The following is a 15,987-nucleotide window of genomic DNA, read 5'->3' on the forward strand; positions in this document are numbered from 1 at the left end:
TTCATACGCTGTGTTACATGGATCCCATTTAGAGCTCCTACTGAGTCCTAAAAGAAACATGGAAGGGTCCTGAGGAAGTTTACAGTATGCTAAAATTAAGGGTTAGATGTTTGAGGACTTTATGTTATTATCCAGTACCCTGTGTTGGAAGGGGAGGGTAGGACTTTATCTGGAAGTTGGAAATTGCCTGTAAATCTCTTTCAAGCTCAAGTAGGGATGGTTGTTAAATGCCTCAGACTGGCCTAGTAGCTGGAAGGATCTGATGCAGTTGGTGCTGAAAGTCATCTGCAAATTGGAAGGTTGACTGTAGAGAATTAGCTCCTTTCTCAACTGACTTTTTCCTGTGTGAGAATTACTGGTGTTCTGGTATTCTTTGTGAGAGCAGGATATTAGAACCACAAAATGCATAATGACTGAGACTGTCATCAGTTTAGCGACATACAGAGAAAGAAGGATGATTTCTGCCATGAAAAACTGATAATTACAGGCAGAAAAGATTGATGTAGGTCAGCTTTGCAAATTTTTATATATCTCCCCATCACGTAACTAAATTCCTCACCCGAAGCAGGGCTAAAAACTTGAAATCACGTTCTGAAATTAAGAACTGCTTTGGGGCTTTTTTGTTTGGGGGTAGGTACCCTAAACTTTTAAAATTTTTCATAATTCATTTTTGCTTTTAAAAATCAACAACAAAAAACCCTTATGAGGAAAAATCAAACTCTAAAAATATCAGTGATTGTTTCCAAGCTGACCAATCGTATTCTAGCTCTGTATCTTCAGAGATACCGGCTAGACACATAGCACACTACTTGCTAATCAGAGAGAGATGTCATAACGAGGGACTATGGAAATTACCAAGGTAGTCTGGGGATTGGCATCACTGTTGCCATACTAAAATGATGTTGCAACATGTTTAATTGATGCGCCTGTTACCTTTCAGTCAAGTAGCATTAGCTGTAGGTCATGTAACTTTCTCTAACTTGACAAAATTCCTATATTCTGTTGAAAGAACAAAGAGCAGAAAAGCACTCTCCATGTTTAGGCTCTTGTTCTGAAAGATGAGGGCATGCACGAGTCCCCGGTGTGAATTAATCTTCTGTGGTCTTCTTTCAAGTGAAACTAACTTCCATGCTAATCTGTTCTGTGCGGCTGCCAAGCTGTTTGGAAGACTTATTGATCCTCACCACAATAGAAAAGTGACATGAGCAACAGCAAACTGCTTTTGAATGTTTTCTGATGTATTGCTGGCATTAATGCTATTCAGGTTAACACTTGGCCAGATACTTTGTTTTGTTTCACTTCTTGTTGCTCTGCTGTTTGTATATTGTCTTCAAATATGGGCACGATTACCATCTAATTTACACAGCACCTTAGAAACAGACCTCCATTTTTTAAAGTAGATTGCTGTGTACTACTGTGGTCTTTATGAACAGAGAAGCAAATAAACCTGAGAATTTCTGTTTGTTCCGGTGTTGAAAGAGGGGAGGAAGAATTGCTGGAATCTGTATTATACATGAAGCCAAGACTGGGAAAGTCTATGGGTCGTTGAGGTGTCTAACATGTCTGGGCATATGAGGGCAGGGCAAGTATGTGTGTACACGTATCTTTTTGAGGATACAGGTGATGAAAACCATATAGCTTCACTAGTCTTTGGGCATAAATGAGTTGAATGGAAGGTTTGTAATGACTGAGACCTGGGAGTACCTTACAGCAATTTAGAGAAGCAGAACCTTGCAGAGCTTGTTTCACACTGCCTGGTCAGAGATGGCACCTGTTCAGAGATACTTTTATTGAACTGCACTGAAAGATGCATGAGAGATTTAGGGGGGGAGGCCTGATGGTAAAAGGGGAGATGCATATGGTAGGGGCAGCAAAAATGCATGTGATAGAGGGAATAGTGGGATGGTTATTATGATTATTTGTTAGTGTCAATCCTTTCCAGAAAAAAAGTTATCTTTTTGTAAGCTGAATTATGATTTAGTTGTCAAACTATAGAAAGAAATTAATAAAAATGCAATGTGTATAAATAAGATGCACCCTGAAAACACTTCAGTTGGAGATAGTAAAACTTTATTATGGTATGTCCAATATACTGAAATTTTTATGAACTGCAAGTTCTCTGGCATTTCAAGCCAAATGTCATGCTTTTGGGTGGGATTGTTTGCTCAAGGGCATTTGTGAGGATCTTGAGGTCACAAACAAATATCTGGGTATAGAAAGTGCCTACTGTCAGGAACATTATCTGAGAGACTTAAAACTGTCTTTTAGAAAAGAAAGCATTGATAAAATACTATTTAAAAAGCCATTTGCAAGAAGCACATCTCAGGATAGCAGTCATACTAGTCAGGTGTTTGGTGCAGCTCTTCTTATACCACGTGTAGTAAATATACTGAGTTATACTCTTATTAACCAGTCTACTGACCCTCTAGACCTACAAGAAATATGTCTTTTGTTTTATGCCCCGGGGCTGGGAGCAGTCTCACAGATGCAATTTGGCAGACAGGAGATGAGTGAGACTCAGCATCTTCTCCATCAACCACTCAGAAATGCTGTCTGCTGTCTCCTCTGGCCACAGAGTAAAGGAAAGAGGCAAGATTGGAAACCCCTATAAGTAGCAGCAGTTTGACAACAGGTCTTTTTTTTTTTTTTTTTTTTTTTTTTTTTTTTTTTTTTTTTTTTTTTTCCCACAGGAAACAGTTGTGGGGAGAAGAGGTAAGGAAAGGGAAAGCTCTGATGCATTACAGGAGAGCACAGGTTAGAGGGTAAACTGAACCCTTTTCTTGAGGCCGAGGTGAGGCATGTGTAAAGTGAGCAGGGAAAAGGATGAGGCATTGTCAAGGAGACCAGAAGCAGATGGAGACAAAGAAATAGTCTTTGCTGGGTGCATAAGGTGGGTGCTCTGAAAAAAAATAAAGTTTGGAGGAAGAAGGAGATGGCCTATCTATCTTGTGTGTGTGTGTGTGTGTGTGTGTGTGTGTGTGTGTGTGTCTTTGTTAATATGTGACCAAAACCAGGAACAGCACGGATATATCATTTCTGGGTTGTGACAAAGCGGATTACTTAATCTTCTGGTGAAGATGTAATACAGGGTTATCTCCCTTTCTATTGTGCTGCGAAACTCTGAAAAGTGAAAATCCTAGGTAACTGCTTGTGTCAAAGGCAAATTTCAGGTTTGCATTTTTCAGTCTACTGCAGTCAGGTGTGTATCCTGTACTGGTATGCGACAGGCTGTGAATGAATGAATGAATGAGTACTTTGTGAAGTACTAGTTAACTGTGGCACTGGGAAAGGCTGTGTATGCTGTCTACCTAGACTTTAGTAAAGCCTTTGACATCATTTCCCGCAGCATCCTCCTGGAGAAACTGGCTGCTCATGGCTTGGACAGGTATATTCTTTGCTGGGTAACAAAAACCTGGCCAGGTGGCTGAGCCCAAAGAGTGGTGGTGAATGGAGTTAAATCCAGTTGGTGGACGGTCACCAGTGGTGTTCCCCAGGGCTCAGTACTGGGGACACTCCTGTTTAATATCTTTATCAGTGATCTTGATGAGGAGATTTAGTGCACCCTCAGTGAGTTTGCAGATGACACCAGGTTGGGCAGGAGCATTCATCTGCTTGAGGGTTGGAAGGCTCTACAGAGGGATTTGGACAGGCCGGATTGATGGGCTGAGGCCAACTGTAGGAGGTTCAACAAGGCTAAGTGCTGGGTCCTGCACTTGAATCACAACAACCCCATGCAATGCTACAGGCTTGGGGAAGGTGCCCAGCAGAAAAGGGCCTGGGGGTGTTGGTCAACAACCGGATGTATATGAGCCAGCAGTGTGCCTAGGTGTCCAAGAAGGTCAATAGCATCCTGGCTTTTATCTGAAATAATGTGGCCAGAAGGACTAGGGAAGTGATTGTACCTCTGTATTCAACAGTGCTGAGGCCACACCTTGAATACTGTGTTCAGGTTTGGGCCCCTCACTACAAGAAAGATTTTGAGGTGGTGGAATGTGTCCATAGGAGGGCAACGAATCTGGTGAAGGGTCTAGAGGACAAGTTTTATAAGGAGCCTCTGAGGAAACTGGGTTGTTTAGCCTGGAGAAAAGGAGGCTCGGGGGAGATCTTATCACTCTCTACATCTACATGAAAGGAGGTTGTAGTGAGGTGGGTGTCCATGTCTTCTCCCAAATAGGAGATAGGACAAGAGGAAACTACCTCAAGTTGCACCAGGGGAAGTTTAAATTGGCTATTAGGAAAAATTTCTTCACCAAAAGGGTTGTCAAACATTACAACAGGCTGCCCAGGGAAGTGATTGAGTCACCATTCCTGGGGGTATTTAAAAGGTTTGTAGATGTGGCCCTTAGAGACATGGTTTAGTGGTGGACTTATATTTGAACTTGATCTTAAAGATCTTTTCCAACCTAAATAATCCTATGATCTGTTTGCAGTGATTAGTTTTTTGACAGATAATTTTTTCCCCCCTTCAATTGGCACCTCAAGAATTAAGGGCTTCACATGGAACAGAAAAGCAGTAGCTGCTGGAATGCAAGGAAAAATCTAATCTTGGCTGGTTATTTGAACTATTTTAGATATACTTTACATCCATGGGTGCAAGAATACTTATGGTACACTGTAAGTGAACTCCACATCTGAGTTGAGGAAGCAAATATCCCTCTTTCTAAACCTAAAGCAATCCTCCTCTGCTGCCTGCTTGAATCTTTTCTACGGGTTCCTTTACCAAAGGCTCTGCCCCTGACTCTGCTCTCCTGAGCAGCACTGTGCACTTAGTGCAGTGCTCTCTGTCCCCACAGCATTGGCTGACAGTCTCCTACTCCTGCTGCAAGAACCAAAGCTTGTTTGGCACTGTTCTAAGCAGCTTACAAAATAAAGGGTTATTAATGGACTCAAATGTGTTTTCTGCAAACATATTTCTATACAATTTTATGATTTAAAGATAAAAATAAAAATTTTTCAAAGGTTCCAATAGACCTTTTATGCGATACTCATTTAAAACTCCTATCGATACCTAATCATTTATTTATTTGATCATTTATTTAAGGAAATTAAGTCTTGTACTGAAGAACCAGGAGTCCCTGGGTTTATGGAAACCCATAAACGTCTCTTCTCTTGGAAAATAAAGTTGTGCAAGCTGCCTAAATGTTGGGCTGAAGATGATTTCTTATATGTCCAGCAAAATGTCTGAGAGATCAGAAAGCTTTCAATGTCTTCATACAGAGAAGAGATTTATTAATTGAGTTTGCCAATTAAAAGTCTTAAATCACCCATGTTGGCAATAAAGTGGAAAAGAGAAAATCTGAGTACGTAGGACTAAGGCGTGAGAGGTGACTATCACGTGTAGGTTTGGGGTAGCTGTCTGTCAGTCTCCGTGTTCAGTTGTCCGGGTATGACTGCACCCACCAGGACATGCTTGCAAGGAGAGGGCAGCGCAACCGTCACCATCCAGGGCCAGAGGGGAGCCACGTCTCTGTCTGATGTCCTAATGCTGGTGGGGAGCCAGCATAGCATGGTCCTTGGCCCCTTCCAGGAGCATGGGGGTCAGACCATGGTAAGGTGAGAGGCTCTCTGTCTCCCACAGCCTGAATTAAAAAATCCCCTTCATGTTTTTTACAACTTGAGTACTGTTTTCAGTCTGCTTAGGAAGTATCGTTGCAGGCACCAAGCACAGGGAAGGTGCTTAACAAATAATAAAGAATAGCAATAACAACTGATTAGGTCTGAGCCAGTAAGAAGAGGGGGGAATACTTTGCAAATATTTAAAATTTTGAATGTATTGCAAGCGAGTCCCTCCATGCAATATTGTTAATTACCTAGACAACAGAAGCTGTGCAATCACCTTCACTCACAGTCTTCTATTTAATAAGCTTATTGTAATGTGGTTCTGTTAAAGCACTTTTAACAGTTTGTGCAAATTCCCAGCTTTTTCTCCCAGGGCAGCATTGCAAATCAGGCTATAAAATTCATTGGTAAAGCTACTTTCCCCCTATTAAAGTAAGCGGATGAAAATACCTAGTGGCAGAGCTGTGAGTGGCATCCTCTGGGCAGAGCGATGGGATTTCAGGCAGCACCGGATGGCTGCAGCTGTGCTGCCCAGCATGGCATGTCTTAGCCAACTAATTGCTAAAACTCTCAGGGAGATCTCACAAATCCAGCAGAAACATCTGAACATTCACACTATTAAAACTGTTTTCAGTGGCAGGAACTGAATCTTATTTGTTGCTCATCCATAGTTACCTCAACCAAATTCCTGCTCTGTTGTATGAGCCCTGTTCAGAGTTAATATCATTATGGGAAGGGATTGCTCCAATTGATATCAGAAAACTGAGAGCAAAGTTTATCCTAATGAAGTTCCTTCTGAGATTAGTTTGCATTTTTCTGTTGATTTGTCTGAACTTTTTTCTTAGATGTACCTGCAGTACCACATACACTCATGAGATTCTGCTGTCAGAGAGCTCTTGTGTATGTGGCGTTAACAGTCACAAAAAATGAGAGGGAACACTTGAGACTGATTCTTTGAGGATCATAGAATACCAGGTTGGAAGGGAGCACAAGGATCATCTGGGCCAACCTTTCCTGGCAACACTACAGTCTGGAAAAGATAACACAGCACCCTGTCCAGGTGAATCTTAAAAGTGTCCGATACTGGGGAATCCACCACTTCTCTGGGGAGATTATTCCAGTGACTGATGATTCTTATTATGAAACATTTTTCTCTTGTGTCCAGTCAGAATCTCCTCAGGACTAACTGGTATCCATTACCTCTTGTCCTTTTCACGTAACTCCTTGTAAAAAGGGAGCTTCTATCTTCTTTTGTAGCTGCCCTTTAAATACTGAAACATGGTGCTAAGGTCTTCTCAAGGCTGTAAAAAAAACAGTTCTCTCAGGCTTTTCTCACATAGCAGGCTTTCCCATCCCCTGATCATCTTTGTGGCCCTTCTCTGCACCCTCTCCAGCCTGTTCACATCTTTTTTGAATAGTGAGCACCAAAACTGAACACAATATTCCAGGTGTGGCCTGACAAGGGCTGAGTAGAGTAGGATAATGTCGTCTTCATCTCTGCTGGTGATGCCCTTGTTGATGCAACCCATCATCCCGTTGATTTCTTTGCTGCTGCAGCACACTGTTCACTCATATTGAGCTGCTTGTCCACCAGGACCCTCAGGTCCTTTTCCACTGAGCTGCTCTCCAGCTGGGTAGATGCCAGCCTGTGATGTGCTGCCAAGGATGATACTGCCAGGGAAACAATTCTTTATAGACAGGGTAGTACTGTTTAGGATATTATTTCTTGGGTATTTATGATCATAGATTACTTTTCTGATGTTGTTTTGTTGCGGATTAGATTTAGACAGTGCACTGAAATAGTGAAATAAAAGAACCAGTGCAGTATTGTCACGAACAGCAATGAACATTAAATCCTGTGAGATGTTTCTTCTGTCCTATTAATGTGGTTAGGCTATTTACAGGCTTGACAAAATATTTATGGAGGTGAAATATCTGCAACACAATTATCAACAATCAGGTGAGGCGTTTTACCATTTAAAAAAACATTATGTGTGGTATCTGAAGATGCCACCCTGTGCAGAATCAGACAATATAAATAACATATGTGATGTTTGTGTTGTATGACCCTTCGAGTTGGAGGCTGGGTAGAGGGAGAAAGGAAATGCTAAGAAAATAAAACACAGGCAAATTGAGGCAATTATCTCAGTTGCCTTTTCTTTCTTTGTTTTTTGTTTGTTTGTTTGTTTGTTTGTTTTTTGTTTTGTTTTTTTTGGGGGGGGGTTGGTTTTTGTTTTTGTGTTTTCCAAGCACGGAGCTATTCATTTTGTAGAAGACTGGATCTTTAGATGAAGATCTTATACAAGGTATGGTATGGAAGCTGCTATCACTGGCTCCTGCAACAGGTCCTGGGGCCACACAGGCTGTCCTGTGGAAGGTTTGATGATCAGTGTGGCCCCCAACCTGGATGCCTGGCCACTTTGGGGGTCTCAAAGGGCTAGGGAGTTCTGCGGCTCCTTCTGGTGCCTCTGCCCATGTCTCCTTCCTGGGGATGTGGGGATAAAGGAGGCTGGGGCCTGTGAGGGGGGGAGGATGCAGGATCAGAGCTCAGGCCTGAGCTGGAGGGAAGGTGGTAAAAGGAGAGCAGACAGTTTCTGCATCATGTGGGCACTTGCCAGTCCCTTCTGGACACATAGCCAGAACACAACCATGGGGGAAAATACTTCCTCTTCCAGGAGAACTTTGAAAGCTTCCAAATCAAAACATTTTGTTTGTTTCCAATACCTTTCTTAATTTCCACATGCTTTCAAATGAACTTTGTTGGTTTGATTGTTTGTTTCTTTGTAAGTTACTGGTCTCTTCCCTGTGAAAGTTCTGAGTTAGTTCTGTTTAAAGTTTCTTTTCTGCTTTGGAGATGGACAGGAGGAAGAAGCTTAAAGCTTTTACAGGGGCTGGCTTCCTCTCTATTGAGTTTAACATTTCCATTCCCCTCCCTTTTTTTTTTCCCCCCCCTTTTTTTTTTTTTTTTTTTTTTTTATTTTTTTTAGTATTCTTTCCTTTTGCACTTGTTCATTGTTGAGAAACAGGCAGAGAATAGCTCCTGTTCTCTAGGGAGTGCTTGCATCTGCAGTCAGGATGTGGGATGCTCAGAGGGAGTTACTCTGAGCTGGGTCCTGCTCCCCAGTTGGCGATATTAGGGCTAGCAATGTTTTGGCGCAAGCAGCGATGGCATCTGCAAAGCTGTTGTTGTTTGACCTGAACTGTAAGTGCTTCTTTTCATAAAGTTGAGTTGGTACACATTTACAAAATGTTAATTTTGCTGAGTTACAGAACATCTAATGCATCATTATCAAGTTCTCAGCTAGACTAGTGATGCTGTATTGCTGTTATGGATGTGTTGTCACTTTCATTAGTGGACTTAAGGGGCTCACCTGCATTCCACTTTCTCTAATGCATATTCCAATAACAAATGTTTTATCAGGTTTCCTGCATAAGCCAGAAATGTTTTTAACTGTACAGCTTGAGAGATGTGAGAACGTGGCAAGGAGTTCACAGGACTTACTGGACAATTTTCTTATTGTTTAGAAACAACTACAAGCTGTCTGTTGAAACCAAGCCCCCAGCTGAGAGAGAAAAATAAATATTATATGGATTAATTTTCAGTCTTCATCCAAGGCAAATCTCTTCACTCCTATTGCCATCTGTTTGTCAAATTTAAAGGCAGAAATGAGCTAACCAAGGTATTACAAGTGTCCACTAAATGCAAGCATGAATAAGCCCTGTATTCAGCTTTCCTTGAGGCAAGGAAAAAATGTTTCAAAACGTTAGGCTGTGTGTTTATTTTTTAAGTTAAATTACTGGGAGAGAACAAAAATCTAAGGGAAAAAATAACATCTTTGGGAACAAAAAGTCAGAGAAAAGATTGTTAGAAATAGTCACATTAAAACAAACTCCAACCAGAGAAATGTCTCCGCTAAGTCCCAATTGTGTGGCTCATTTTTTTCATAATTTTTTCTTCTATGCTCATATCATGTTGTTTGATCACTGAACTTTTTGAGTGCCCTTCATCATGCATGTAGTTTGAAGAACAGCTGGATAATTATTATCATTTTTTGTTTTGCTTAAAAGAAAATGTTTTCCTAAAAAAAATGCATTAGTACAAACAGCAGCAGCGATGGAAGCTCAACCATTTCATCATTATATAAATGGGAAATAGGGTAGGATATAGATAAATTAGGAAGTCTTATTTCTGCTTCATGATAAAATTTGTTTAACATTTTGATTGCAGTGTGTCTGTTCCCCAACACAACCCCTGAGGAAGTTTAACACAACTTCATCCAGTGTTATTTGTTTAGAGGCTTGAAGGGAAACTTTAATTAAAGGAAGATATCAAAGCTTAGAAGGTATCACTTTCAAGGCATCAGACTAATTTAATTCTCAAATTATTTTTGTTGGTGACCTCTGCATTGTTTTATCTCAATGTCAGCAATTCTTAATCACAACCTTTTCTATATTATCTATACCAGTCTTAAAGTCTAATTTCTATACTTTCAGAAGCATGGGTGGCTGGGGGGTGGTGGTGGTGGTGTGTGTTTTCTTGTTTGGTTGATTTTTTTTTTTCTGAGTTGGAATATGCTTTCAGCTATATTCAAAAGGGACCCAAGGAGCATAGGTGCCAAGTTATCACATGTGTCTGCCCTACTGTCACAGGGGAATCCACAGCCTGGGCCAGTCACCCAGCTTCTCCCACTGAGCTGTGAGGCACCACACTACCCATAGGAAAGGCACAGATTTGGAGTACACCATGATACCCATGCAGATACCAGGTGTTTTGTGTATGCACAAACAAGCAATCACACAAGGTTTCAGGCTTCAGAGCGTCTTGTCCAGAGAGCGTGCACATCTGCACAGATGTGGTGACTAATTAGTCCCCAAATGGGCCGGAAAAGTTAACAAATCTTGTATGCTAGGGTTGGAACTATAGGATTTGATTACTGGCAATATTTAAAAGACAAATGTTCAGCTTATGTGTATAGAGAGTCTCTGGCATCCTGATGCTGATGCACATAAATACAGAATGCTTTGCTACTTAATAAAAAAATAAAATTTATCATTATGTAGGTTTTTAGGACATCTCTCTTGGTGCATAACAGATGTTCTGATTTCAGAGAAATGCTGAAATGGTTTTGATTGTGCATCCTTGCTAAAAACAAATACATTTGCAGTTTCTTGACCAGGAAGTGTATGGAAATGTGTGTAGTGCTACTGTGTTTTGTTTTACAGTGCAGAACTATCCTTGAAGTCAAACCATTCAGTGAAGGAAGCGTGCCTACGTTGACTCCTTGGGTATTGTTCCTTGCAAGCTTATTTGCAGCTGAAAAAAGAGAAAGATATTGAGATACACGTGGAACAGTGATGCTTGTGTGGCCTGTGGGATGTCATGATTCTTTATAAGTAATACTGATTAAAAGATCTTGCTCTATGTGAAACCATGCTTTGATATTGGAATTATTTTGGAAACTGACTTTTAGCTTAAACCTTAGTACCTACACAGAGAGGGGTTGTACTTGAGAACAACCTTTTTATCATCAGGAAAAAAGCAAGATCTAATGTCTGGAAGTTGAGGAAATTTCAGACTGGGAATGCAGCACTGTTTCACAACAGTGAGGGTAGACAGCAATTAGAACACTGAAGTATGCAGGTAACAGCACTTCTAGACGTTTAGGTCAGTATCAGATGTATCTGGGAAAGATACTTTTTGTTCAAGCACATCTTCTTATGACACAGCTACTCTTGTAAGTGTATTAAGATGGAACACAAGAACTGGGAAATTAAATTCTCTGAAGTTCTATTAAGAAAGGCTGATAATTTTAGTGATACAATAAAGTTTTAGTTCCATCAAAAGGTATTGGTAAGGGTTTGTGGGATTTTTTTGTTTTACAGTTTTGTAGTAGTTTTCCATACTATATGATTGTGCATACATTAGATTATGTACTCTATTTCATACTTGCACATATATATGCAAAGTGGAGGCACGGCTTTTTCACACAATGCTAGTGGTCCTGTTAACATCTTCACCTTTTGGATGCTAGCTGCCATCTTATGAAGGCTTTGACAGAGATTCCAGGTTTACACTCAGCCCTAAAGATGGCAGTTTGCTATCAAGGTTTATACCAACACCAAAACGTCCTCAATACATAACAGAGGCAAGTGTCAATGAGTTTCTGTACTTATGCTCCTTCTCAAAGTAGAACACCATTCATGAGAAAGCCTTTTCTGTATTATTTCTAAGGCAAAGGTATCCACTCCAGATACTGAAACCTCCTATACTTTTTCAGTATGATTGGAGATAGTGGACATTTTAATTTCAAGAAGTCCATTCAAGGTCCAAATCTTGAGGAAAGAACTCAAATTGTAGATAGTGTGGTAGGGAGAATGTCTAGAAGTCTTTTTTGTCTCTTGGTTCTAACAAATACCCCTTACTTTTCTGTCTTTTTGAGAAAAGAGATGGGCCAAATGTGCTCTCCTGAGTAAAGGTAGGGTCTTTTGATTTTGAGAATTGTTGGGTTCCTCCCCATCCCCCCTCCCCATTCAATTCCCAGGTGACAAGAACTGAGTCAAGGTAAGACAATTTCTTGTAAACCTGATTGCTGCTTCTAAAGTCTTGTATGTATTCTTGAAGTATCTTACTACAAAAGGGACAAAAATTATTGTGATGCTGTATGGACACTCATGCAGTTTAACAGACTATGTATTCCCACCTATCTGAGTATATTAAAAAACCCAAACCAAACAAAACCAACCAGAAAACAATGCAAGTTTTTATATGCTTGAAATAATGCTATAGCGTATGTCAATGCTTCTACTATAACGTATAGTTTTAGTATTGCGTAAACCTCATTTCAAATTTACTGTTGACTGAAACTTCATCTAGAATGTATGTTTTAAGTCAAACGTGACTAAGCAGCACTGGAAATACAGGAGCAAAATTTAATTTATGTTGCCAGGAATTAGCTGAATATGTTGGGGCACTTTGGAAAAAATAAATGGAAGAGGAATAGAAACTTTATATGCAAACCAGGCATAAGTCTGCATTTCCATAAGGTGTGTATCTTGAATGTTATTGAAAATGCTTACTATCATTATATAATGAGGTTTCAACAAGTTTGGGGGTTTTATTACACTTGAGAAAATATGCTGTGTGGAATTAATTGTTGGCAGTGTTGAAAGACTACAGTTTGGATTTCTAGGTGCTTCTAAGCAGACTTGCTCACCTCTGTGCTTGCTATAATAAATTCAGCTTAAATTTTGTGAAAGGAAGATGCTGGTCATCATAGGGAAGCTGAGAGAAGCAGTTACGGGTCTCAACAGAAATCAGTTTGTAGCAGTATCAGGGAGCCCAATAACTAAAGAATCCTCACTGTGGTGAGAAGAATAAGAGTGCAGAGATTCCTGTAAGAGCTTTTACTGAATGTTCCTGTTGACTTGTGTATGTGTGCTTGCACAAGATCATTTAGCTGAAAGGAGATTTTTCCCTGACTGGACTGGCAGAAGGGGAAGGTTCAGATACTGAAGTTGTAGAAGAGAAGGAAATGTAAAATGGCTGTGTGTTTTCATTGTTGATCTCCAATAAATCTATTCACCCAAAATAACCCATATCCTTATTTTAATATCTATTAAAAGAAAAATGGGGGGGAGGCATGAGTGTTCTTATTGTGTCATCTTTTAGGAAAGATGCAAAACTGCTTAAAAATTGCATTTTCATTTAAACTAGTGGAATCTGGGGGGAGAAAAGAATAAACACCTGATTGTCTTTATGGGGTATTTTAAGGTTTTTTTGTTTTTTGAATATATATATAAAATAATATGTATCCAGTATTGTAGATCTTCATGCCTTAGGGCCAATTTCAGGATCTTGTTTAGTTTTGTATCTAACAGACTATGTATAGGCATCACAGAGGCAACAAGGTTCTTGTAAAAAAATGAAAATGGAGGTATTCATCTTCATCTGTCAAATTTGCACTTTTTCTGTTTCCAGAGATAAGTGCTATTTAAAAATTGCATATGTATCTAGAAAACATCCTAAAGCCCACTGAAATGCCATAAAATTATTCTAGATACCTTTGTTTTCATAAATGTATTTATTGCTATACACTCAACGCAGCTATAAATATCATACAACGTGAATAAAATGATTGCAGTGGAAAACTCATTTGCATTTTTTGGTAATGATTTATTTCAGATATTAGTTAATCTACTTTAAGTGCAAGGATGCATTTACACCATCCATATGCTAATGAATTATTCATTAATCCCTTTGTTTTAAATGTATCATAGTAATTTTATTTTTTAAATTACCATATTTTAAAAAGATGTAACTGCCTCCAGTAATTAACAACACCAACAATGACTCTGTTATCTCAGATTCCTCTCCCAATCCCAAAACATTCTTGTTCTTGGACTACAAAATATTTTTCTAGAGAACAGGCAGGTTGTAACCAGGATGTGCTCACTGATGTTGCAGGTCTGGAATGGTTTGGTGACTCCCAGCTGTCAGAGCTTCTTCAGGTGGTGCCTCCTTGTGAGAGGCTGGGGCCAGAAGAGATCCTGGAAAGTGGAGGGGGGAAAAAAAAAAAAAAAAGAGAGAAAAAAAAAAAAAAAAGAAATAATATTTAGCAGAAGTTCCATTAAAAATGTTTGCTTTCTTAAGGATGTTGAATCTCACCTGTTGCTTACTGTGGTCAATTTAAAGTATTTTAGAGCCTTGATCTCTTAAGCTCTTGTGCAATTTAGGTAAGAACTGACTTGCAGTAGTGAAAAGATCAGACTTAGCCTCTTCAGGTGGTGCTGCAAGACATTTGCATAATGAAATTCCACAAAGCCAGCAAAATTAAAAGCTTATCCTTCCCGGAACAGGACTTCTACGCTTCTTACTGGCTTTGGATGTGATGGAGAAAAACAGGGTTTTGTTTGTGTCTGGTCAATTCTAAGTTTAAACTAGAATGGGCATGACTGAAAAATCGGACAATGGACTTTTTTAAAAAAAAATCTGCAGACTATGATGCCCTCGATTTTAGTTAGAAGATTTAAAAAGGATTTTTACCTTAGCTTGTTTATTTATCAAATGCATTCAAATTTATTTCTGTACTCCCCTCCTTCCATTGTCATGGAAGTGTGCTTGGTGAGATCTTTGACCTTAAAAAATATTCACAAGATATTTCAATTAAAATTAATTATTCTGCTTTCTGGGGAAGAGCACAGCAGCTTGGACTCGTAACTGGGGAGGAGAGGAAATACCACTATTCTGACTTTATTATGGGTGCTTAGGTTTGTGTGGTGGATTTGTTGGGGTATGAGGATGTGGAGCCTGAGACTTTTTTTAAATTTAAGGTCAATGAATACACAAACATGTTTGAGGTACTTGTCTTTTCAAAGCAATAGTTGCCAACATCAACATGACAGGGTCAATTGGAAATATGTAAATATGAGGAGGCAGCTCTACTGAAATTAATGGACAGCTTGTTCCAGCTGAGGATTTGCTCTAGTATTTTGTTTTTAAAATTCTATAAGCCTACATAAAAATATGCTTATTTTTACACCCCAAAATAAACCTTTTTGCAGATGCACTGCAGGCTCATAAACAGATTAAAAGCAATTCTGAGAGCTGATGTTATTAGCAGCTGGAATTCTGTTTTGATTGACTGGTAGTATGAAATCAAGAGCCCTCCACTGAACCTCATAGAGTTACATCAGTAACTCCGAGTTAAAATGAGATCATGCCACCATGCTTCTGCAGTCTCAGCTTTGCATTGTACCCACGGCACATGATTTTTCTGGGTTGGTTAGTATTGTTATCGCTTCTTTTTTTCAGGGGAACTGATTTAATTGATAAATTTAATATACAGCAATGGTGCAGACTTTGTTTTCCACTGCATTGTGGGTTTTTTTGCCACCTACACTGTGCAGAGAGAAGAATGAACATGCTCCTGGTTTTATTTATTTTATTTTAAAAAGATCTAACACTCCTTTGATCCCTTCTTAGCACTCAGGTTTGTTAGGGGGAGAGTAGGATGATTCAGTAATCATGATACAACAGGCTAACTTAAAGTCAGGATTCATTTCCTACTTCTGCCATCAGTGTTATTTCGAGACTCTTCATCCTTATGCTCTCAGTTCCCTACGTGTAAAATGTGGAGAGCAAGACCTTCTTGTCAGAAGTGATTTTAGGATAATTGATTTATTTCTGCAATGTTTTGTTTGCAGCATTGAGCTTCACATTTGAGACTGTAACAAGAATTTGAAGGAGAAAAGTGTATAACAGGCTATGAAGGGTGAAAGGTGACAAACAGTCATGTAGTTGTCCCTTGTAAAAATTATACCCTTTACTTTTTTTTTTTTTTCTCTTTACATGTTCTCAACATATATCTCCCTCATGCACAGTCTCCTTCACTCCCTGGAGTTATTCTGTTGTAATGCCTGTCAACAAAA

The sequence above is a fragment of the Athene cunicularia genome (genome assembly GCF_003259725.1).
Source record: "Athene cunicularia isolate RWA chromosome 2 unlocalized genomic scaffold, athCun1 chr2_part1, whole genome shotgun sequence".
In the NCBI taxonomy this organism is placed as follows: domain Eukaryota; kingdom Metazoa; phylum Chordata; class Aves; order Strigiformes; family Strigidae; genus Athene; species Athene cunicularia.